Source organism: Ursus arctos, unplaced genomic scaffold (genome assembly GCF_023065955.2).
Source record: "Ursus arctos isolate Adak ecotype North America unplaced genomic scaffold, UrsArc2.0 scaffold_17, whole genome shotgun sequence".
Lineage (NCBI taxonomy): Eukaryota > Metazoa > Chordata > Mammalia > Carnivora > Ursidae > Ursus > Ursus arctos.
Window position 1 is genome coordinate 15994934 of NW_026622841.1, and position 24745 is coordinate 16019678.

The 24745-nt window shown below is 48.0% G+C and overlaps 1 long non-coding RNA gene across 1 annotated transcript; it reads right to left on the bottom strand.

Annotated features, from left to right (window-relative positions):
* Positions 1 to 5943: 5943 nt before the first annotated feature.
* Positions 5944 to 23267, bottom strand: LOC130543971 (uncharacterized). The gene is made up of 3 exons (XR_008959778.1): positions 22441 to 23267; positions 9278 to 19920; positions 5944 to 8469 (listed from the first exon to the last, which is right to left on the bottom strand). It is a non-coding gene; the product is annotated as an uncharacterized LOC130543971 (long non-coding RNA).
* Positions 23268 to 24745: the final 1478 nt, after the last annotated feature.

Genomic DNA, 24745 nt, shown 5'->3' on the forward strand with positions numbered 1-24745 from the left:
AAAAAAAAAAAAAAAAAAAAAAAAGCTAATTTCAAGATCACGTTATTAGCCACAGAAATGCAGTTACTACTATCCTGAGGGAATGACCCAAGTGACAATCAAGAGCAAAAGTCCACACGTGGCCTGGACTCCACCTGTCCTGTCTTGCCAGGCTCTGCTTCCATCCCATCAGTAAGCAGACGGTCCACTGTCAAGTGATCATCCATAGATTTGCTGCCTCCCCCTTGGCCGTGAACTCCTGTTGGTCTTGTCGCCCTGTGCTCCTGCAGAGAAGCTGGGTCACAGCAGTGTTTAGTATGTATCTGACGCATGAACAACTCACCTGAGAAATGGTCAGGTCTAAATGCCTTCTACGACTTTGGGTCCTCGGAGAAGCTTTCGACCTTTATCTTTCCGGATTAAGTTGTAGAAAACTGTTCCTTCCCTTTGTTTAATCAAGATTATTTTAGGATCTTTAAATGATGCTTTGCCCCTGTGAGACCATGGAAAAACCACTGCAAGTACATTCAAATGTAGGAACAATTGTACTACGAGTGCAACTCTTCTGCTCATTCAGGCAAACTGCTGTTTCTTGAGTCTCTTGCAGGCCAGGGAATACCTGGGTCCCTCCATCCACTCCTGGTTTTCCTCTAAGCATCCCAGCATACAGGCTGTCTGCACCCAGTCTTGGGCGTGGACATGTGACCTGCTTGGCACCCCAAAAGGGCAATGACTGTGTCAGTCTTACTCAGGGCTGCATCCACAGTGCCTGGCCCAGTCCTGGGCACCGAGAAGAGACTCCATAGATGCGAATGGATACACTGTCGTGCAGATATAAGAGCCTGAGTCCTACCCGCTAACCAGAAAAGACAATGGATTGTTACCAGCTAGAGAAAGAAACCATACCATGTTTGATTCCGCCAGTGTTGAATGAGCCCGAACAGATCCTAGCTGGGTAACCTCTTCTATGCCTTTTATTTTTTATTTATTTTTAAAGATTTTAAAAATCTGTCAGACAGAGAGAGAAAGAGAACACACAAGCAGGGGGAACAGCAGACAGAGGGAGAAGCAGACTCCCCGCTGAGCAGGGAGCCTGATGCAGGACTCCGTCCCAGAACCCCAGGATCATGACCTGAGCTGAAGGCAGACACTCGACCAAGTGAGCCACCCAAGTGTCCCTCTTCTATGCCTTTTAAAATCGTCACCACAACCCTGCCAGGTAGAGATGATTAAGCCCACTGGCTTAGTTAGGGGAAAGCTAAACTGCTATGAGAAAGAAACGTCACAGTGCGATGCCAGGTTCAAAAGGCAGGCCTGTTTCTCTTTCTCGTTACAGGCCAGGGCAGATGTTCTCAGTTGGAAAGTAGCCGTGTTCCACACGGGTATTCAGGAACCCAGGCTCTTTCTGTCTTGGGCCGCTGCCGTTCCCTCGTGTGCCCCTCCTCAAAGGGCTGTTCTACGAGGAGAGGAGCTTGTACCAAAATGTAAATCAATGAACTGCTTCCTTCATCGAGAACATCTTACTATGTCCAGTCAACCCTTGTCAGGGGTGAGGAACACATGGGGCCGTACGTAGCAGTGTCCACTCCACGGGGCTCAGGGCAGGGCAGTGTTCCCTGAAAAGAAGGCATGAACAGATGGGCACCCACTGTCTCATGCGCCATGGCCCTTCTCCCCAGACCCTCAGGTACACGTTGTCTTGTGCCTGATATTCCACGGTTGGTGCTTTTCCTTTTAGCCCAGTGACTCCCAGACATTGCATCACTAAGGGCATTTTTAGAATTAATTTCTCCCATAGAATTCAGGTTGGATGGGCCTTTTATTGCGAAACAGACCATATTGCTTAGATTTCCCATTTTCACTCACCAAAGACCTAAGGAACTGTCCATCAGAATTTCTAATCATGTTGAAATAAGTAGTATGACCACAGATGATCAGTGTAATTCCAGCTTCAGTCAGTGGAACATTGATTTTTAGTTAATCTCTGTTCAGCTTCATCTCGTGCAAATGTATATTTTTAAGGCGACTTCTTGAAATATGGAAACAGGGCTCATTTCTATCATTGCCCGTCATTGTCCAGGTAGGGAGACTCTGCTTAAGGTTGAGGGGCTCTGCTGGCTGTCACTGGTCATTTACACACTGGTGTCTGTGAAGGCTTTGAGGGCGGGTCTTGCTGCAATGAGATGCCCCGAGATTTCCAGGCCTAGGACAGAACAAAGGAAGAAAGGCTGAGGAGGGACACGGCCGGGAACAGGGCAGTTGTGTGTGGCATGTGCGTGGGTTCTAACATGGCCTCTGCCACGCAGGAGCGACTATGTGACCTCAGGCCAGCCCCTTAGCATCCACATCCTCGTCTCTTTGTCTATAAATCGAGTTGGTGTTAAGAGGATTAAATGAGGTCATGTTGTATTTATCGACTGGCAACGGCTTATTTATTTTAATTAATGATGGAGAAATATAATTAAGGCAAGCTAATTTTTTTTTAAGATTCTATTTATTTATTTGAGAGAGACAGAGAGAGAGTGTGCACACGGGCTGAGTTGAGGGGCAGAGGGAGAAGCAGACTCCCCGCTGAGCAGGGAACCCGATGTGAGGCTGGGTCCTAGGACTCCAGGATCATGACCTGAGCCGAAGGCGGACGCCCCACTGACTCAGCCACCCGGGGACCCCAGGGCAAGCTCATTTTTATCTTACATTGTGAGCTTCAAGATAGCATAATTCCCTTGTTCAGTGCCTAACCCAATGCCCCAGGCTATTCAGCTCCACTTAGTGAGCAACTATTAAGTACCAGGCACCGTGCCTGGTCGTCTGTACATTCACTCGTGTCATCTTCCCAGCTGTCCGAGGACATGGATGTTATTTATCCCATTTTATACATGTGGACACTGAGGCCCGGAAAAGGAACTGTCTTGTCCGACGCCCAGATGGTAATTGGCAGAGCAAGAGTCGACCTCAAATCCTTCTGATTCCCAAGCTCTAAGTTTGGTAGGTCTGGTAAAAATGGACTTCTTTGTAGTTCCAGAACTTTTCTGGGGTTTGGTAAGTTTCATCTCAAGACATAAAAAGTATACCAAAAATAATTTTAGAATGGATATTGGGGATTAATTGTGAGGCCTTTGGGCGAAATCTCACTGCGGACCTCTCTGTTTGCTTGTTTTCAGCTGTTGCCCACTCCCCATCCCACCCTGCCTCTGGATTTTGGCACATCGCCTTCCAGCTCGCTCGTGGAAGTGGGCAGAAGTATCAACTTGCTTTCCAGAGAGGCTCATCATTTTGGCTACAGCAGGGACGGCCAGAGTCCCAAAATACAGCCCACCATGTCTGAAACTGAAAAGATATTTCTGAGATCTGTCTCCTTGAACATCCTACCACGGGATCCTCCTTGAAATCCGGATGCTCCTGGTATTTCACTGATTACCTTCCATGGTCTTCTGAGTGACTGGAGAGATCGAGCCATTACCCTGGATTCCAGACTTACAGTGTATGGACTTCAGGGCTTCTCAGCCTCGGCACTATTCAGATTTGGGACCAGGTGACTCTTTGTTGCAGGGACTGCCCTGGGCATTGTAAGATATTTAATAGGAGCTCTGGCCTCGAGATGTTAGATGTTAGTAGCACCCCTCAGTGTGACAACCAAAATGTCTGCAGACATTGCAGATGTCCCCTTGGCAGGGGACAAACACCCCCAGCTGAGATCTTCTTGTCTAACCTAACTGCTCATCCTCCTTAACTACTTTCCTGCCCGGTGCTCCTTGCGCTCCCCCTTGAACACCCCAGTGCTGGAGAACTCACTCTTCTCCTCTTCAGAGAACACTGGAAATGTTCCAGAGAACATTGTTCAGAGAACATTGGAAAACTCTTCCTTATAGTGAGTGTTTTTAGCTTCCCCATCATGTGGTCCTACTCTGCCCTGTTCAGTCCCTGAAGTGCTACAAACCCTATCATCCCTGCCCTAATTCTTCTTGACATTAGATTTTCCCGGTGCCATCAATGCTTCCTCAAATGTAATGATTGCCCCTCCCCTCCCAATCCTGACTGATCTGGACATCCTCCCGTGTGACTATGTTCCCTTTAAGCTTAAGAAAGTGAGAGACAGAGGTGGTGCTGAGGGTGACCGCAAAGGAATCCCTTGCTTGGATCCTCCCCAGAGGGAGCTCAGCATGGGTCAAGAGATGTGGTGGGCAAGAGGCACTATTTTCTAGAACTTTCCACAGATATTATGCTTGTCTCACTTGGCCTCCTAGGGAATGAAAGCCACTGTATGAGCTGCTGTCTGTTTTGGGTCAACCCCGAAAGGCTCGGAGGCTTCAGACGTTGTCCCCACCCCTTGGACTGCAGAGAGGTGAGCCCTGGGCTGTAGGAGGGCCAGAGTGGGGGAAGTTCTGGTTCTGAGCAACTCTCTGGCTCTTTCTCCTAAGGACCCATCCACAGAGGCTGTGCTCCTCATCCTCTCTCCTGGGATATTTGTAAGGGCAACAATAAAAAAGACCACGAATGTGAAAGCACTTTCTAGACTCTGTGAGAAGACGACTGCACCAACGTGAAGCATGGTTATCTCCAAATCATCATTTGCCTCCGCCAGCGGGCTTCTCCGGCCGTGACCTCTCAACTCCAGCCAGGCAAAGTTGCAACTGAGTTTAGTAGTGCGTTCCTAAGGAAAATATTATTCAGGAAGGTTTCTGAAATGCTATTAGTTTAATCTGATTTGGCTTATCAAATCAAGGTACGTCTATTCATCTCTCTTATGCTTTTTCTGGATGGCGCCTCGCACTGTGGCACCCAGGTATTCAGACCAATATATCACATTATGACGGGAACAAGGGTGCCTGGTGGGTCAAGTGCACACATGCAGCCTCCCAGCACGGCCTCTTGGGAGGGCTGGGGAAGGGGTGGGTCCTTCAGTAGTGTCCTGCGGCATGCATGGCATTTCTCGAAGCCTGCTGACCACAGTGATGAGGAGAATAACGTCAGCTCAAATGAATTAGGTGGACGCTAGCTGCTTAAAATGATCGATCGTGGCACCTAATATAATAATGTGACGACCCTTTCCGCCAAAATTGGAATTCTAATTCAAGTTCGAACTAGGGTTCGTCGTCTTAAGGTTCAAAGTGGGGTCTTTTTGGCTGTCAGCTAAGACAAAGGAGGGGACACTTCCATAGGTATCCAGACCAGTGAAAACAGTAGTGCTCCAGAAGTCTGGAGGTTTGACTCTATGTGACCCTCTCGTAGTCACAGTATTTATGATAAAGTGAGAATTGCTTTGTATTGATATTTCATTTCACCCTTATTAACAAGTACGTGATTTTATTTTTCCTTTTCTTGGGGAGGGAGGGTCTTAGAAAATGTAGACACGTGCCCATGGTCAAGCAGCTGGCATTAGAACCCTGGCGGTATGGGGCAGGCCCTCCCTGTTCATCACAACTCTTCGTTGCTGACCCTGGTACAGCAACTTGTGTACTAAGGGTCTAGAGCTTTACCTAATTCACATCTAATTTCTACCTGTCTGCATTAGTCATGGTTCTCCAGAGAGACAAACCAATGGGATGTGTGTATGTGTGAATACATACTGATCGATCTATCTACCTCTCTATCCATCTACCTATCGAGAGATTTTAAAGAATTAACTCAAGCAATAGTGGAGGTTTCCAAGTCCAAAATCTGATGGGCTAGGCCAGCAGGCTGGAGACTCAGGGCCGAGTTGCGGAATCCAAATGCAGCCTGCAGGCAGAATTCCTTCTTGCTTGGGGGAGGTCAGTCTTTTTCTGTAAGGCCTTCAACTGGTTGGGTAAGACCCATCCATATCATGGAGGGCAGTCTGTTTTCCCCCAAGTCTACTGATTTAAATGTTAGTCTTATCTAAAAAGTACTTTCACAGAAACATCTAGAATAATGTTTAGCAAATATCTAGGTATTGAGGTCCAGCCAAGTTGACACATAAAATTAACCATCATACTGTCTCTCTCTCTTGTCAAATTTGGGCAACAGCCATGAATGCCACAGTAATCTCGAAGGCACTCTGCATTTCCTGTAGGCATTGGGCAAATACCGTTTTCCTGGAGTTCCACCAAAGTTGGAATTTTCCAAAGGAACTCAGCTAGAAACAAAGGAAACAAAAAGCAAAAGAAAACATGAAAATGGAGACATGGGTAGGATTTTTCAAAATACAAACCAACTTTATTGACGTATCATTGACGTATTACAAGGCACCTGTTTTGAGGATACACTTTGTTGAATTTTGACAAATGTGTACCACCACCCCAATCGAAAACTTTCCCATCTCCCCCAAATGTACCCCCAGCTTCCGTAAATCACTGATATGCTTTCTGTTACTACAGATCAGTTTGTCTTTTCCAGAATTTCATGTAAATGGCATTTGACAGTCAGTAGTCTCTTCTGACTGGTGTCTTTCATTTATAGTGATGCTTTTGAGATTCAGACACACTGTTCCATGGATCAGATGTTTGTTCTTTTCTTCTGATGAACAGTCTTCTATCTCGTGACTGTGTTTCAGTTTGTTTCCTTATTCACCAGTTGACAGACATTTGGTCTGTTTCTAATTGCCAGGTGAGGGAGTTGTTTTGTTTTGCTTTGCACATTGTTTTGGGCCGTAATAAATGAAGTTGCTATGCACGTTTATATCTTTGTGTAACATACGTCTTCATTCCTCTGGGGTAAGTACCTGGGAGTGGGATTGCTTGGTCATGCGGTAACTCTAGGTTTAACGCTCTAAAAAGCTGTCCAGCGTCATGTCCTGATACAAAAGCCAACCCTCCCTGTTTGAGTGATCCATCAAGTTATTACTCCATGTTTGGAATGCCTCTGATTCTATTTACTGCCCAGAAATAAATACTTGCCAGAACATCACCCCAGTGAACATTTGAACTCCTCCATCGATGTTTGCCCCTGCAAAGGGATGACTTTCCAGAACCCATTTCTACAGAGTTAGGATTTAAGTTCCTTTGAAGACACCCTATTGAAAACAAACTATTGTGAACTAGTGTGAACAGGCCCATCTCAGCTCCCTAGTGACTCACACGTTAGCTAGAGTACGTCGGCTACTCAGATCAAAGCACTGCAGGAACCCAGTTGCTTGGCTGAAGGGAAGAGAGAAGGAGAGGAGGAGGCTGTTGTAGATACACTAAGTCACTTCCAGTGGCCACTTCTCCTTTCTTTCTTGCTACCCCCAGGGCCCAGCCTCCCCCCATGGAGCATGGCGGCTTCAACTCAATCATAGTAGTCCTGTTTCCTACTTCCCTAGTCTCCTCTGCGGCAGGAGCTGCCACGTGACCTATTTTGGCCAGTGGGGCCCCAGTGGAAGTCAGCCGACAGCCGTGAGAAAGCTTTTGCCTTTCTGATAAAGGAAACAGATATGGATGGCACCGACCTTCCACCTTCTTCCTGCCTTGAACGCAGACATTCCACCCAGCTCCAGCGGCCATCTTGCCCCCATGACAGAAAGGCTCAGAAATACACAGAGACATCAGCCCTGACATTGCTGAAATGGGAAATCACCATTAGCACCTGTCCACCTCTGCCTTCTTGTTACATGTGACGAAGAAACCCCTATTTGTTTAAGCTACTGTTGATACGATTTTTCTTACAGACCAATAAATCTGTCAGCAATACAGGCAAACTCTGAAAAAGGAAGTAGCTTACTGAAGGCAAACGTCATGTTTCTTTGACTAGCGCCAACAAATAGAATTTGCCTACAAATAGAATCAAATTCTTTTCTCCAATTTGCCGGGAATCCTCTAGGTTTTCCTCACTGATTTCCTCCTGCTGCAGTTTGTTCCCCAAGGAATATGGGTTGCTAATCCCTTCCCCACCACTTACTCTGTGACCTTGGCCAAAACATTTAAACTCTCTGCATCTCGGTTTCCTCATTCTTAAGGATTGTTGTGAAGATTAAAAAAACAAAAACAAAAACACTAAAAAAATGACTCTAAGCATTTTATTTTCTTTACGGAAGTGGAATTATCATGCAGTGCTGTACGTGCACAAGGGCTTAGGGGGACAATATAATGACTCGACGATTCTATACATTTCTCAGTGCTCATCACGATAAGTGTCCTCTATGACTTCAGCATTTTAAAGTGCTTTTTATATTATTCTGTGTGATCAGGAAGAACAAAATCTCTTCCATTGTACCAATCTTTAGCTTCCTGTTGTATATCCTGTTGAGTGCTCTTTTCTTCAGTATAAGCGTGTTAAAGCCTGCGTTCAAGGAACAATAGATGTTCACCAGCCTTTGTCACGGATTTTTTTTTTAAAGCTAAATAAAGTTCTTCTGCAGAGTCTGGACTGTCTGTAGGAGCTCGGTAGGTGTTGTTGTTGACGCTGGTGATGATAATGATGGTGGTGGTGATGGTGGAGACAGGATGATGGCGGAGACAGGATGATGGCTTGAAAGCACCGAATCACCTTGTAGCCAGAAGGGTCTGGACTTCACCAGAGTTCTGTTTGCCGTTAGCAAAACTCTGTACCCCTGAACTAGGATGGCAAGGACAGTGGGTCTGTATCTGCCACTTCCCACTTCCCCTGCTGCAAAATAAATCTGCTTAAAACACAATATGCTAAGTTATTAAGCCAACCTTCCAAGGTATGTTGGAGGAAGGCCAAGTTTCCTTCAGCTTCTCCTGCAACCCCCTACCTCTCCCCGGTGCCTGCTGGTTACTCAGACTGTCCAACGTAATCAAACCCAACAGGGAAATGCTTTCCCTTTTCTCATTCAATGCCATCTTATTTAGCTCTGACCAGGGTTCTCAAATGTCCAGTTCCTTTGGCAATTTTGATTTTAATTTATCTTCTGCATTTGCCATTTGTCAGGCATTTTGCATTATCTGCAAATTTAATCTAAATCTAAAGTCGGATTGACTTTCTCCTCCGGGTTGTTAATGAGCTCTGTATATTGGATAATACAGTTTCCTGTACTGAGGCCTATGGGATCCTTGATTCTTAGTCACGTTTAGATCTAATTTAAGATGCCACTAATTATTACTTGTACCGACCATTTGTCAGCAAAACTCAAAACTACATTCCGTCAAATCTTCCAGGCCCTCCTTCTTTAATTGCTCTATGAATTGCCTGGGTCAGAGGTTTCACATCAAATAAATATTTAAATGATTTCCACTGAATTCCCCTGCGGGGTTTCAAGTCCATAATTGCGTTCAAAAATGGCTGTGCCGGTATTAGAGAGAATAATTTGAGGCTTTTGAATCTGCTGGCTTGTTGCTCATTAGATTCTCTTTCACCATGTGCGGACAGATCTATTTTCTTATTAAATTTCTTAAATTCTTACCTGGAATGGCAGGCAGAGCATGAGAACACTCATTTCCTGAGTCATTGTGTTGATGAATATTCCTCTGCTTCTGGAGTTCGGAACCATACCAGACCCCAAGATTCCTGTTCTCTTCACCGTGTCTACAGTGGCTTTGAGGCCCCCGAAAAGCCTGAAGCGTCCACCGCTCTCTAAACAGAAGCACTAGAGTTTAATTCCTGCTTCTTACCTAGGTAGGTAGCCAGCTATTACATTACCTTCTAATCCAGGGGTTCCCAACCTGGCCCAGTTTTCCCCCCACCCCCAACCCCACCTCCCATCGCCCCTGCCCCAGGATATTTGGCAAAAGGCTTAGAGACTTTTGTGGCTGTCACAACTCAGAGGTGGGGGTGGGGGGCAGTGCTCCTGGCGTCAAGTGGGGGGAGGCTAGGGATGTGGTTAATCGTCTTAAATGCAAGGAATCTTCTGGCCCAAAATGTCAATAGTGCTGAAGCTGAGAAACCATGTAATATCTAGGCTATTCCTAAAGCTGGTCCTCTCTTCCACCATCACCACCACCAACCTGGCTGAGGAATAGAGACCTGCTCCCCACTGTGGCCAGTCCCTCACCTGTCTGGACCACAGCCCCTCATCATTAAGTTTAGGTGGGGGGTGGGGATTAAATTCGAGATAGTCTATTCCTAAATCCCATTTCAGTTCCCTTCCTTTATCCCTCCCTCCCTCCCCTTCTCCTTTCTATATTTACACTGGGTGCCAACCATAGGCCAAGCACAGTCATCGACACCGTAGATAGATAAGTTAACCAAAGAGACAAAACCCCTCCCTATAGGGAGCTGGTGTTCTAGCTGGGGAGTGAGACTCAAGAGAGGACACTTCAGAGACCAGTAGGTTCTATGAAGAAAAGAAGGCGGGGTTCTATGTTCTGTTTGATGACACCCGTTTCAGGGGCCTGAAACCCGGTTTTGAGGTATTAAGGCTGAATGTTGACCACAGAGATGTGTGTTGTGGCTTTTCATTTTACTAAGGCCATGTTTGGATTCCATATAGTAAGACATAGCTACTTCCCATGGAGAGAACACTTTCCAGAATCAACAGTGAATTTAAGCTGTAACTTCACGGGCATGCGGCCACGCTTTTTATCTTAGCCCTGCAAACGCCTGCGGAGACAGGGACGCTGAGTTTGGGCCCCGGGTTTGCTACTTACGAGCTGTGTGATCTTGAGCAAATTCCATAATCTTCCCGAAGGATCGAGTCCAAGAAAAGAACGGCACCTACCTCATAGAGTTGCTCTAAGGATTCATGAAATGCTGTATATTGAGAGCTTAGACATTGCCCAGGACTCTGCCGAGCACTCAGGGAAGGAGCTAGTCTAGTGCTCCTATGAGGGAAGCAAACTTCGCACAGTTCAATTGTCTCTTACACAGCGAGCCACCACGACCTCCTTCTTCCGCCAATGTTTACTGGGAGGCAGAGATTTAGAAAATACCATTAGGGTCAATCCCAAGGCCTCCCGCCTCCAAGGTCGTGGCTTTCCATTGGACCGAGCTCCCCCGTCACCAGTGGTGTCAAAGAGAAACAGAGGCAGGCAGCTGGGAAAGGGACGGCAGGAGGGGGAGCCTTCGGCAGAGAACCAAGCTCTACTCCACTGAGAGAGAAGGTGGGAGAATTTTTAAACACTGGGTTGTGCTACAGGAACACTACTGCAGGACATGCTGGGGGTTGGTGTGATGGGGCCATCGGCATTTGCCATTCGGTGCGTATCCAGAGGAGAGACATGCTTCTCATATCTTTAGGACAGGAGATAGTTCACGAATTGGAGCAAGGCACCCACCACAGTGGGGCTCCTACTTCCGCACCAGACTGGGAGTCAGGGCAGCCATCGGCCCGGGTGTCTACACTCCATAGGGGTGGCTCCCAGATCCTTGAGGAAACATTTCTGGGTGGTAGAAGTTTTCAATTTTAAAGGGGCAGAGAAAGGATTTATAATTGTAATTTTTCCAGAGCAACTGCTCTAAGAAAAGAGACATCGGGGACCTGTAGTCGGGTTTTAGATGGAACAACCAGTAAATTCTTTTGACAGTGTCGAGCTTTCTTAGATAGGCATTTTAAGAAGGCTAGGGTCATCCTAGGGACACGGTTTTGGGCTGGTAGAAACCATGCTAGAGTTTGGTCAAGCCTTGTAGTGTGGGGGTCTGGAGAGAGTCATTTGTGCAGAGAATTTTGTGTTTTTCAACGGGCCTGGCTTTCCTGTAGACCAAGGCCTCTGCCACCTACGAGGAGCACCTCAGAGTATCTCAAGGTCCTTGATAAATCCTCAAGGTCCTTCATTAATCCTCAGTCAGTTGAGGGCGTGGCAGGAGCTGTCACCTCTTAATAGTCCGCCTCCAGTTCAGAGACAACATTTTTTCAAAAGTCTGTTTAAACATTCTTACAAAAACTATAACATGGCCTGGAAGTTAATAGTGTACAAATGTAAACCCCACTTCTCTCCCAGTCTAGCTCCCCAGAGTTGCTCGTTACTAATAGTTTGATAATTTGTCTGAAAGCCTGTGTGCGTGTATGAGGCAGGCACTTTTACAAGCCCCATTTTGCAGACGAGGAAAACCAGGCCCTCTTCTCGTGTCGTGGTGACTGGCAGGTAAATAGAAGAGCTAGAACCTGAACCCAGGCCGGTCTGACGGCAGAGTGCGCGTTTCCACCCGCCGTGGCCTATGTCGATGCTATTGTTTTTTTCGCTGGGGTCGCGTTCCATTCCGAAGCTTGCTTTGTTCACGAGACAGTTGGCCAAGGACGTGTTCCAGCCACTACATATAAATCTACCTCCTTCTTTTGCCGGACTGTTAGCCCTGCGTGTGAAGGTACAATCATTTATTCAACCTGCTCCCCACTGGGGGTCACTTACGTTACTGCCCCTCCTGCTGTCGCGAACGACGTTCTGATAAACATCCCGGTGCATGGTCTTCGTGTGCGTGTATGAATATTTCCGCACGGTAGGGTCCTAAGAATGGAATTGCCCTATCTGAATTTGTGCACGTTGAGAATTTTCTGGTGGCTTCCAAATTCCCAGAGGACACCTGTAAATAGTGCTGCGTCCCTGGGACCTTCACTTCTGTCATTTCTGCCTGAAATCCTTGGCCTGTCACCATTTAGGAACTTCTCAGGTAAAACAGCCAGCTGCCATCGGTCAGGAAATTAGCGTGCTGGCTCCAGCGTGCCCGGGGAGGCTCTCTGGAGGACCCCCGCTCACTCCGATTTTGAATTAAAATTAACTGTTAATCCTGATGAATGGAGTGGGGGTTATAAACCTGGCTTCGGCTTGGCTGGAGGGGCTCCCAGTTACCTTCTATAATTTTTGAATCGAGGCGTAAATTTAATCACAGCTCAGACTCTAAGTCTCCTTGGGGTTGACTTTTTATTCTTCACTGGAGGCTTAAATCTCCTAAAGAAACAGGTTGAATTAACAGTAGAGCTGGTCATGAGGAAATTCTTTAATTGGAGCCAAAAAAAGTCATGACCTTTTAACTTTCCTATGGTCTAAAGCAACCAGATAAACCAATTTTAATTGACTTAAAAGTATGAATACTAAAGCATATCCCACTCCCCACCCCCCACCCCCAGTTAGAAGGAAGATGCTTTACTATTTTTTCCAGCCTCAGGCAAAATGATCCAGGAACGAGCTTGGGGACAGGAAGACATGAATGGGTTTCAGGTTGGCAATTTCGTTGCTCTGCCATGCAAGTAGTTCGTGTGGAAATGACAAAAACAAAAAAGAAAAACTGCCACTTATTTGTCGTTATTCACCTTAACAACATCATAGCTACAGTGACTTTCAAAGGCCAGGACTGATATGAACTGAATATCCGCTAACGGACACGGCTGTCTACACATGCTCGATTCAAGGGAGGGAAATAGCTAGAAAACAGAGTCAGACAACACACCAGTTCAAATCTCTTTTTTTTTTTTTTTTTCCGTGGGTAGACTTACTGTCTGATTTCCTGGAAGTTTGTAATCTTTATGGGGAGTTGATTAAATTATATTTTTTATTAGCATTAGGATTTGTTATTACTTTAAAGAGCCATCAGGAAACCTCCCACTCCACTTGGCCCTTCCCCAACGTCACCCTCCCTAGCTCAAGTGCCAGCTTTCACCTGACAAGACCCCTGCCACAGCCTGCCTGCTCCCCAAGCATGTCCTGCTCTCCTTGCAATTTCTGAGGTGGTATCTGAGCCCTGGGGCACCGTGGTTTGATCTTCCTGCCCTTCCGTTCTCTCAATTCTTTCCCCACCCGTCAGGAAATCAATGTGTCTCCCCCTACGCTGGAGCCTGACTCTGAGCTGCACCTTGTCATCAGAGCCTCCCCCAGGTTCAGCTGGGACCCACATATCCCTAGCAACCCCCCCGCTCCCCGCCACACGCAGGGCAGGACACAAGCACTTCATCTAGGGGAGCTCCCCACTGCTATTCAGGCTCCCCCTTAGTTTTGCTGTCCTGCCCAAAAATGCCCCTCCTCCTGGTGGTCGCTGGCTGTCCCAGCTCCCGGGCCCCTGCTTTCAACGCACAGCGAGCGCCGCCCCCCTTCCCAGTTCAACCTGCCTGGTACTTATCCCCCCATTCAGACTGTATCTGGCTTGGGGGCAGTGACCAAGTCTCAACCTGGAACATATTTAATTAGCAGTTGGCCTGGGAATGAGTTTCCTCTACTCAAGCGAAATATCCACATTAATGATCGGAAGCCGAGGCACCTGCTTCAGAAACTGACAACAGGATAATAATCCCTCACCGAGCGCGGGGAACTGGGAGTGCCTCTGGGCAGGGTGGGGGACCCGTGCGTCCCTCTGCCTTCAGTTGCCAGCCTCAGTGGTCTTTGCTAATTCTCCCCTCTTCAAGTCCCTCAGCGTCCTCTGAGTTCTCTTTGCTTGTCCCCTTATATAGAGACCCTGTCACTTACGTGTTGGTCAGTGACCCTTTTCCACTCGATTGCACGGGTGCGTGCCCAACAGTCACTATTTGGTGCTGGTTGACAAATATGACTCCAGATGAAGAGGATGAGGCCCAGAGAGTGATAGAAGCTGGGAGGGATCCCCGGCCTCTGTGAAACCCACAGCCTGTCCTTCTAAACTCCACGTGGGGTTGGCCCTGTCAGTAGCACCTGCCGCATGGGACGCTTTACCTCAAAGTATAGTATAAAACGTATTTATCTTTGCTACAGACATTTTAGGCGAAGACCAAAAGAGACATTACCTTTTCATGGGGAAGAAGAGGGGGACATAAAGAGGTTTCTCTCTGAAACAGTTACTGGCTGAGCTTTGGGGCTGCATCTAAACCCCATGGGTCGCCAGGCCCTCTTACAGACAGGCCCCTGACCCACTAGGACGCCTGTCTGTGACTAGGAACCCCTTGTCCTGGGATGATGGGGGAAACTGTGGCCTTTTCCATGATCTCTCTCAGCATCTGGGGGGCCCTCCATGCCCACCCCCCTGCACTCCCTCCTCACGGCCACACCCCTCCATCCCAACACCCCCGGCAGCTGGTTCAGAAATCAGACCCCTCCCTCATCTTCAACCCAAACCTCCCCCCCTTGCACCCCCAGATTCCCGGCGGCCAAATATTCACTTGCACGTGCATGGGCGTGTGATCCCACATTTACGGATCGTTCCTGTGGCTCCTAGGACACAAACACAAACACACTGCCCGCCCCACTCCCTCTCTGCCTCCTGTCTTGTCTCTCCCTTCTCCCAGGACATTTTTCAGGGGCAGGCTGCCCTGGCAGCCCAGCCTGCCCGTCAGCTCAGGAAGCTCGGCCTTTCTCTTGGGTCCCCACAGCCACGCGCAGAGAGTGCGGGAATCGCGCAGGAGCTCAATAAACACCTCCTAGGACCACAGCTCGGGGAAAGCGGGTCTCTGTCTGCTACTGGCTGCACAACCATAAAACCTGCACACACACAGCCCTGAAGTCCGAAGAAGAAAAAGCCGCAGGAAACACATCCATTTATGCCCCCTAGTCAGTGACGCACAATAGATTGTCAGCCTGTCCCCGCACACAGCCCGGGCCACCAGGCTGGGCTGGGGGGTGGGGGTGGGGGGTCTGCTCTGAGCTCCTTCAGTGGCTGCGTCTATGAGAACCCCTCCTCTGACCAGCATCCTCAGGGGGCGGGTTTCAGGGTATTGATTACCAGCCCTGCGGCTCAGTAAGTTCCTGAGCTAAGTCTTTCCTGTCTACAGACACCATCTGTTTGGGAGAAATGGTACCAGAAAGGGAGAGTGGGCTAGGCGGTTAGAGAGAGGCGAGCTGCGGGTATGAGGGGGGCTTGTGCAGTTGAGGGGAAGCTCCAGAGGCAGCTGCGAGGGGGTTTTTGCAAACTGGAATCCCACCAATGAGGCAAAGGTGGGGGAAAGCAACGGCATTGAATAACCTTCACTGCGACGCTGAGCAGGTCCACCATCAATGAGGAGAATGGTTTCCTATTGGGAGGACATGGGGAGGGTCTCCAGGTGTGTCCCATTCTTTCCAAACCCATCAATTTCGCCCCCCCCACCAACTGTATAGAGCAACTATGTCCCCAGGGGGCTGGTGCTCAGGCTTTGCCTCCCACCACACCCCTGAAGCTGTCCCAGCACGGCGCAGAGTGGGGACCCAGACACGCGTGGACTCCCCTCCTCCGCAATCATCTTTCTCGGTGGCACTGCGCTGGGAACCCGCATCCTCAGGCTCCGTCCTTAGTCTTGGGTTTTCCCCAGTGGCATCAAGAACTCCGCAATGAGAGCAAACAAGTGCTTGTCAGAGTTCTTGTCACCTGGTGCTAACAGGAGTCCCTACTACGTGGGATGACACGGTGGGAGTTGAAAACACCCCCCCAGGCTAGAGCTTGGGACTGGGTTCAGTGGGATGGAGGGAAGAGGGGGTTTACAAGGAGCAATGTAAACTCTATTGTGCAGAGACTATGACATCACAAGTGTAACCGTAAAACAAAGAGATCTGGGGGGCCACCCACTAACAGAATCCGTCTAAGACACTACAGGACAGGGTCATGAGGCTGCTAAAGGAGCTACGGCTATTTTTGTCTATGTACTAACAATTACGATACTTAAATCCCGATTAATTAGGATGGGACCTGTTCTTAAGGCTGATGGGATTCTGGATCACGGAGAGGCACCCTGGCACAACCGAAAAGACCGACACTGAAGGCGAAGGCTTGGGTTTGCACCACATTCTCCCACACAACGGTTGGTTCATTTCTTTGCACCACCCACTTGCTGAGCCTGTTTCCTGATCTGCAGTCCTGAGCGAGTTCAGACGCCTTTCTCGCATATTCTGAGGGTTGGAGAGAGGATCAAATAAGCTACACTACTACAAAGGGGCTTTAAGCTCATTATGTCACGTCCGGTTCTCGGCATCCCCTCTCAGGAGCTGCACCCTAGGGCAGGAGAAGCAGGGAGGGCCGCAGCGCCCCCCGAGGACCCGCGTCTCACACAGGGCGTGCTTGGTCAGCCTTGTGATCGTCAGCTAAGTTACTTCAATCCCCCGAGCCTCAGTTTCCCCATCTGTGATGTGGATAATCACAGGGAGTTTGAAGATTATATAAAACCCTGGATACAAACCACTTGGCATCGAAAGAGATATTCAAGAATTGCTAGATTCTTCAATTTCTGACGGAATTGAGGATGCATTACCAGGAGGAGGGAAGTCTGAAGAGGGACCAGATTGTTGTGTTCAAACACTCAAAGGGTTGTCATGGGGAAGAGAGTAAACTTTCTACATGTCGCTTTAGAAGCTAAAAGCAGTGGGTGAGAGTCACAGGGGCTTCTGTTCAATAGAAATTGAGCACTTCCCATGCTGTCGCACAGAACACGCTGCTCCGGGAAGGAGTGAGTATCCGTCACCACTGGGCGTAGAAGAAGGACTTGATTCACTAGCTGTCAGGGACATTGTAAAAGATCTCCCCGCCATGGGAGACAGGGTGAACGCGAGTTCCCTTTCCACCTTAAAACTCTATGATCCATGACACTATGTTCCTTTAATTCCCTCATATATGTTCTCACTCACAGAGATAAAACCTATAAAAGCAACCCCTTAGAGGGTTATGAACAGCTACCTCCGTGTCCATGTAGCTCCAGAAAATAAACTCCCTCGGCTCTACTTAGAGGAGGATGGCCAGAGTAATTTGGGGACATTCTTCTGCCACATTCTCTATGGCAAGAATAGCAATCTGGATGTCTCTGATGAAAATCTAAAGACAAGATAGATCAGGTAAGGAACCAATGGCCAAAACCAGACTCCGCCATCGAGAATTTGGAGTATAGTCAACCTTGGCAAATCGTGATCTAGGCAAAAGTTTTACCCCCTCACGCTCAGGATTTTAATTTACACTTTTTAAGAATATAGAAAACTACAGAATAACATAAAATATATTTTATGTGCATATCAGGCAGACTGAACCTATCTCAACATGTGCCATATTTGCTTTCGATCTTTTTTTAAAAAACTAAAATATCACCGATACCTCTGAAGCTTACTTTGGACTCCTCTCCAGTCCCATCTCCTTTTTCTATCCCCAGAAGTAACAACTCTCCTAAAATAGCAACCACTGCCATGCATGTTGTTCTCTGTTTTTATTACATATGTATGTATCCACCAGCAACGTGTATGTATCAGTTACCCATTTCTGTGTAAGAAATCGCCCTAAAACATAGTGGCTTAAAATGGCAGTAATCATTGATTCTCTCGAAATAAATTCCATGGGCTGGGAATTCAAGAGTAGTTTGATTGGGCCGTTCTGGTTTGGGCTATCTTAAGGTTGTAATCAGATGTTGGCTGGGCCGGCAATCATTTGAAGACTTAAATGAGGCCTTCCCAGGTGTCTCCCTCCCAGAATTAGAACGTTGTTAGCCATTGGCAGAAAGCTTCAGTCCTCATTATAGGGCCCCCTCACAGGGCTACTTGAGTGTCCTTATGGCATGGGAACTGGCTTCCCCAGAGCAAGTGATGAGAGAGAGGAGGTGGGGGGCGGAAGATTATACTCCTTTTTTACTTAGCCTGAAAGTCTCATGACTTATTTCCATTATACTCCATTGGCCAGGGTAGCTCCATGTCCCCACCCAGATTCAAAGGCGGAAACATAGACCCCAGCTTTTGGTGGGATTAGTGCTGTTGCAATGTGGATAGATAGGATTGTGGGACCGGATTTGTCATGTGAAATCTGCACCCTCTCACTCACCCCCAAAGACTTTCCACAAGAAGGGCCAGAAGACCCTCTCAACCGAAGCACTGAGAAATACAGAAGTGAGGGGAGAGCCTGAACCCGTGAAAAGTGTGTGGTTGCTCTCCTCGTACAATAGGTATGACAGTACTGGAAAACACCACTGCAATGGGCTCCACGATTTCAAGGGGAGATGCAGGAACCCTAGGGGAGCAGCAAACAAGCAGCTGTATTCAATTAAACCAGTCAAAGTGAGCACATCTGTAAAGGGCAGCAGGGATGTACCAGTGGTAAGAATGCCTGGAGCCTCCAAGATCTTCAGTGGTGGTGAATTGATCTCGGTGTCCCCAGCAAGACAACAGATAGACAGCTTACTAGAGTACCACTGGTTTAGGTAACAAGGAAAAGTCTAGGTCTGATAGCCCAAACCCTGACTTGAGCGCTCACCGTCATGACCACTCACTGAATCTCCAGATATAAGTCAACTATCAGACCCGGTCCTTAATTGGAGGGAACCTTCTCGAGGAAGTACATATACATAAATGTACATGTGTAAAATGTACATAAAAGTACATCCTAGAAACATACAAATAATTGATATACATGTTCTAAATTTTCCTCAAAGCTTTCTCCAAAAGGACCTGAAACCATTTACTAGAGAGAATGGCACATTGGGGAAATGGAAATATCTAGACCTTTGGGGACTTACTAGACACTGGCTCTAAATTGACTTTAATTCCTAGGGGCCTAAATGGGACTGTTCTCACCCATCAAGGTGAGGGCTTATAGTGGTCAAGTGAATGATTGAGTCTTAGCCCATGTCTGAGTCACAGTGGGATTCATTGATCTACAGACCCATCCCGTGGTTACTTCCCAGTTCCTAGATGTATATTCGGAACAGATGTACTTGACCCCTTCCAAATCTCCAAATTCTCTCTGAGCGTAGAGTAAGGGTCATTAGGGTAGGAAGGGTGAAAGGGAAGCCTATAAAATGTCCCCTCCATACTAAGATAGGGGATGGGTAGAGATTAAGGCCATCATCAGAAGATTAAAAGATATGGGGGTGGTGATATTTATCACCATTTAACTCACTTGTTTGGCCTGTGTGGAAGTTGGGTAGATCTCGGGGAATGTCTATAGACTCTTGTAAGTTTAAGCAGGTGGTGATTCCAATTACAGCCCCTATCCCAGATGTAGTATCTTTACGTGAACAAATCAAGAGAGCCCCTGGCACTTGGTACACATCTGTTGACCTAGATAATGCCTTTTTCTCCATCCCAAGGTGCAACGCCCATCCAAAGCAATTAGCTGTACCCTGGCAGAGCCAACAGTACACCCTGACGTTCTCGCCTCGGGCCTTCGTCAGCACTCCTGCCCTCTGCCATAATATGGTCCAGACAGAGCTTGGTCAGCTTGACAATCCACACAACGTCACACTGGTGTACCACACGGCCATGCTGATTGAATCTGATGAGTAAGAAGGAGGAAGTTAGTCTAGATGTCCTTACTAAAGCCACGTGCACATTAGAGGGTGAGAATAAATCTCACCTCATTCAGGCATCCACCAGTTAATTAATGACTCTGGGAGTTCAGTGGTCTGGGACACATTAAGCTTTTCCCTCTACGGTGAAAGACGAATCCCTGCACCTTGCACCATCTACTAGGAAAAAGGAGGCGCAATGTTTGGCCTTTTTGGATTTCAGAAGCAACATACACCGCGTGTGAGTGTGCTGCTTTGACCAACGCACAGGGTCTCCAATTAGGCTGCTAGTTTTGAGTAAGGACCGGAGAAAACTAACATTTTGCAGCATATTTGACCGTAGTGTAAGCTCCCCTACCATATATATATAGTATGTTGACCTATCATAATCAAAGAATTCTGAAACAGCCAGTTGAAGCCTAACACACTTGCGCAAATTCCAAGGACAAAGTTAACTGGGTTTCAAGCAGCCTTCAAATATGATTTCATAATCTGCAATTTACTGCTATGCTCTGGCCTCTAATACTTTTTATTAACATTCCACTTTTCTCCCGCTACAGGGATTTCAGTGTCATTCTTAATATTTCTCCTTTAGTTGGGGCTGTCGGTAGTTATTTCCTTGAGATTAGAGATGCAAATGGGCTCAGCCTTCCTCAGAGGGTGGCCGAGGCCCTGTTTGGTTCTTCTGCCGGGGACAGGCTTACGGAAGACACTGAGAGCTCAGAGTTAAGAAAGCCAGTGTTGGGGGAAGAACCCCCAGGGTGGTAGCTATTGTGGAAATGTGTGCAACAGGGGGCCCCACTTCGTATTTCCTGTTCAATGGCACCCCTGCGTCCTGATGCTGGTGCCGCGGAGATACGGAGTGGAATATTCAAGTGATTTTATTCACATTCACTCAACAAATGTATTTATTGAGTACCCACTGTCAGCTCAAGACTTTTCTGTACATTGCTTCTTACGATCTCTCCTGGAGCACTAAGGAAGCAGGATAGGAATGGGCACTTGGGGAAAGGACGGGTGATCGCAGGTGATCGCCGTACAAGCAGGCCATCGTGAGCACGATGGGAGCCTTACACGGGTAGTCAGAGAGGGCGCGGACTGGAGGACTAGACTTCCTGCTGCCTGGAGGTCATGGTGTTCTGTGGATAAGCCCTACAGCTCAGCTACCTCGCTAGGAGACGACACCCCTTCTCACCAGGGCTCTCGTCTCAGGGTAACATCAAGACTGCGACCTTGTCTGAGCCAAATCAGTATAGTCACATCCCACGCTACCCAGGCAAGGACCCCAGGTCCCCCTCCATCCTGCTACTCTCACCTATGAAGCCACATAACGCAGCTGGTCCAAATTTAAACCCCAAAAATTTCCGAGGAAGGGTAAAGGAAAGTAGCATCTTATGGCCTTGCTGTTCCAAGTGGGCCCCAGACCGGCACCACCAGCAGCTCCTGAAGTGAGTTAGGAATGCAGACTCTCGGGCCCCGCCCTTGGCCTCCTGAGTCAGAACCCACATTCTGACAAGACCCCCCCCCCCCCCCCGGCGATTTCTATACACAGGTTTAAAAGTGCTGACCTGGGGACACCTATATGGGCAGGGAGCAAAGTGCTGGCTCCCTCCCCTCCCAGCTTCTTCATATATACCCTCCCCCACTTCTTGTGCTGCTGTGGGAAGAGAGGGGCTTGGTGATAGTGCCCGACGGGGAGGAGGCGAGTGAAAAAGCAGCTCTCTGGGAAAGGTGTTTACCCCAAGGTAAAGGCCAGGTGGATAGATCAGTTTCCAGAAATTCTGGTGAATTGAGAGGGTTGGGGATGCAGGGCTCTCTTGCCCTGGAAATATCCTCCGGAAGAGGAATTTCTGACCTGCTTAATGGACACCCTTGTCCCACACAGAGGTGAGAAAGCCGCTCTCAAGTCCATGAGCGGCAGCCCTGGCCGCCTGTGACAGTCACCTGGTCCCACCTGCAAGGGCCTCTTTCAGATGTGGGGGTGGGGCCCAGAAACTCGGATTGTTCCAAGTGCCCAGGAGATTCTCATGGGTGGCCAGGACTAGAAATCACTGATGATGAGAAACTTGGAACACGAAATATAAAAACTTAAGTTAGAAAAGCCCTAGGCCTACCCCAGCTGCTCCCTTCCCACCACTGGTCTTCCCTCCTCTCCTTAACTCCCTCCCCACTTGGCAAAAGGTGGAAATGGCAAGAGATGGGAGAGAGGAGGGAGCTCCACAGCGCAAAGGGGTCTCCAAGACTTGGGTCTGAGCAGCACGAGGCCTGGCTGCAAGTTGCAAGCGAGAGCCATTTCTGACGGGAAGAGCCATCAGATCCCTGGGGAGGGGGGGCAGTGTGGCAGGGAGAGCCTGTGGTTCCCGGCGTGGCTCAGCCTGGAGCTGGAAGAATTACAGGTGCTGTCTGGAGCTTCACTCCTGCATGGTTTTGTACTTATCTTTTTTATCTAAGACTGTTCGTTTTTCAAATTTCCTCTTAAACCCCTTAATCTCCATTTTACATCTTACCTGTCAGAGTCCCCACTGGGATTCTCAGCAAGTTCCTATCAGTTGCTGGAATGACACAAATTTGTTATTTGGACCACAACTTTAAACTGGCCAATCCATCAAAAACCACTTCAAGCGCACATGGGGTGTGTGTGGAGGGGGTGGGTCTACACCCACTGAGGGAGAAGTGGTGGCTGGGAGCTTGGTGCGGGGTACCGCATAACAATCCCTGTTGTTTAATCAAAGCAAATGCGATTCCATAGGCCTGGGGAATCTACACCCCAATGTCTCTCCCTCACCTACCAAGGCATCTGCAATGACCCCATTTGTATTCACTCTCTGGATATAGAAGGCCCTCTTGTCTAAATTTTCCACCTCCAGGATCTCAGTCTGGGAGGAAGTCTAGAAAAATCCAAGAGAGACCCTCCTTAGGGGAAAAATATGGTCAGACTGGTTATCTATGAAGCAATCAAGAGAGTCTCTGAAAATAAAATTCAAAACGGCAGAGGAGCATATTTTCCATGGGAATATTTATTTCACTTAGTTTCTGAGTAGCCAAGACTACTCACGATGGCCTTTAAGGTAGCAGCCGTCCTCACTCCCAACGGGCAGAGGGCAAGTGAAAGCACGTGCTTGGAAAACACCAACTTTCTACATACATGTAAGGAAGCTCTTTTATGGGTCTTTGCTCGGCTTTAAAATGTTTCACAGTGGTTCATTCACTTTCTATTAAAAATTGCAAAGTAGAGGGGTGCCTGGGTGGCTCAGTCAGTTAAGCATCCGACTCTTAGTTTCAGTTCAGGTCATGATCTCACGGTGGTGAGATCGAGCCCTGCATCAGGCTCTGTGTCGAGCATGGAACCCACTTAAGACTCTCCCTCCTCCTCTCCCTTTGCCCCTCCCCCTCCTTTCTCTCTCTCAAAAAAAAAAAAAGTTGGAAAGTAGAAAATACAACATTGTAAGCATAAAAATGTGAAAAAATGATCATTTACCGCTATTTTTCATTTTTGGTTCCCATGTTGACTTGAAAAGGCATCGGGCCTATGTACAATGCATGAAGTGGGACCATGAAGCATAGCTTTGCGCTCACGGGGATTACATTATCCCATCTTAAGGATGATTTGTTAACTCTGAGAGTGGATCACCAGGCTCCCTTTGGGTCTCTCATCCACTATTGAGCTCCAGTCCAATGCTCCCAGTGCTACCAGGTAGGGGCTCTAAATGGCAGCCTGATTCTGTTATGATGCGTTTTTTCCTTAGTTAGAAGCCAGAGTCAATCTATCTGCCTTTAAATCCACTGATCTAATCAAGAGCTCTTGAAATTGATAACCAAGGGGGAGGGGGAATATATACGCAGCCACAGCAGATAAACAGATGCTGCGGAGGATATTGGACATGTCACAGCAGAACAGAAAAATAACCAAGGAAGCTCCCAGTGAATCTCAGGGGAAGAACAGGCTCAGATATTCCTACACCAGTGCACGAATCAGGGAAGGCACATAAAAATCGACTTGAGATGTTAAGGCAGGAATTCTTCTTCACCGGTGGGTCTGGGAATGAAACTTGCCAAAGAATGTAGCAGTAGGAGACTGTGTGTTTTTTCCAAATACAAATACCTAGTAAAAATCCTGCGGTATGGACACTGACGGACGGATTCTAAACTTCATATGGAGAGGCAAAAAAGACCCAGAATAGCCACTCGGTATTAACCGTGGGAGTTTGTGAAGTGCAGATGCCCCGGCACGCTCCCCCTCATTTGAAGATTCTCATACTTGCTCACTTAAAATGGTCAGACTTCCTCCACTTCACAGCAATGCTTCGTTTGCTCAGCCTGGCTGGGGACAGCGGCAGGCCCACAATGTGCGCAGAGCGGTTTAAGGCCCACAGGCTGGTTGCTGCAGTGATCGTGTGCGTGTGTGTGTGCGTGTGTGTGTGCGCGCATGCGCATGTGTGTGCGTGTGGCATTTGACTAAGACTGACACATTCACCGTCGAAGGAGAAAAAGTCCGACTAAGGCCCGTGGGCTGGGAAAACAGAGGTTCTCCCACTCCCTTGTTAAAAACACTGAAGCTTACTCCCATAGTGGAAACTTCCCAGTTTTTGACAGAAACCTGCATTGATTTAAACACAGTAGAGCAAACACCGTTTAACTTCCTAAGTCCTCCTAGAACACCAGCAGGCCTCGGTGAGCTGAACGGTGGGCTGTCTGTCCCTACCCCAGGGGGCGTCCTGACATCCTTGCTACCTGCTGCCTTCTCCCTTCTCAGGGGGGGATTTCTTGTTTGGCCAGCATCCCCAGCCACCTTCCATTTTGAGACTTCGAAGC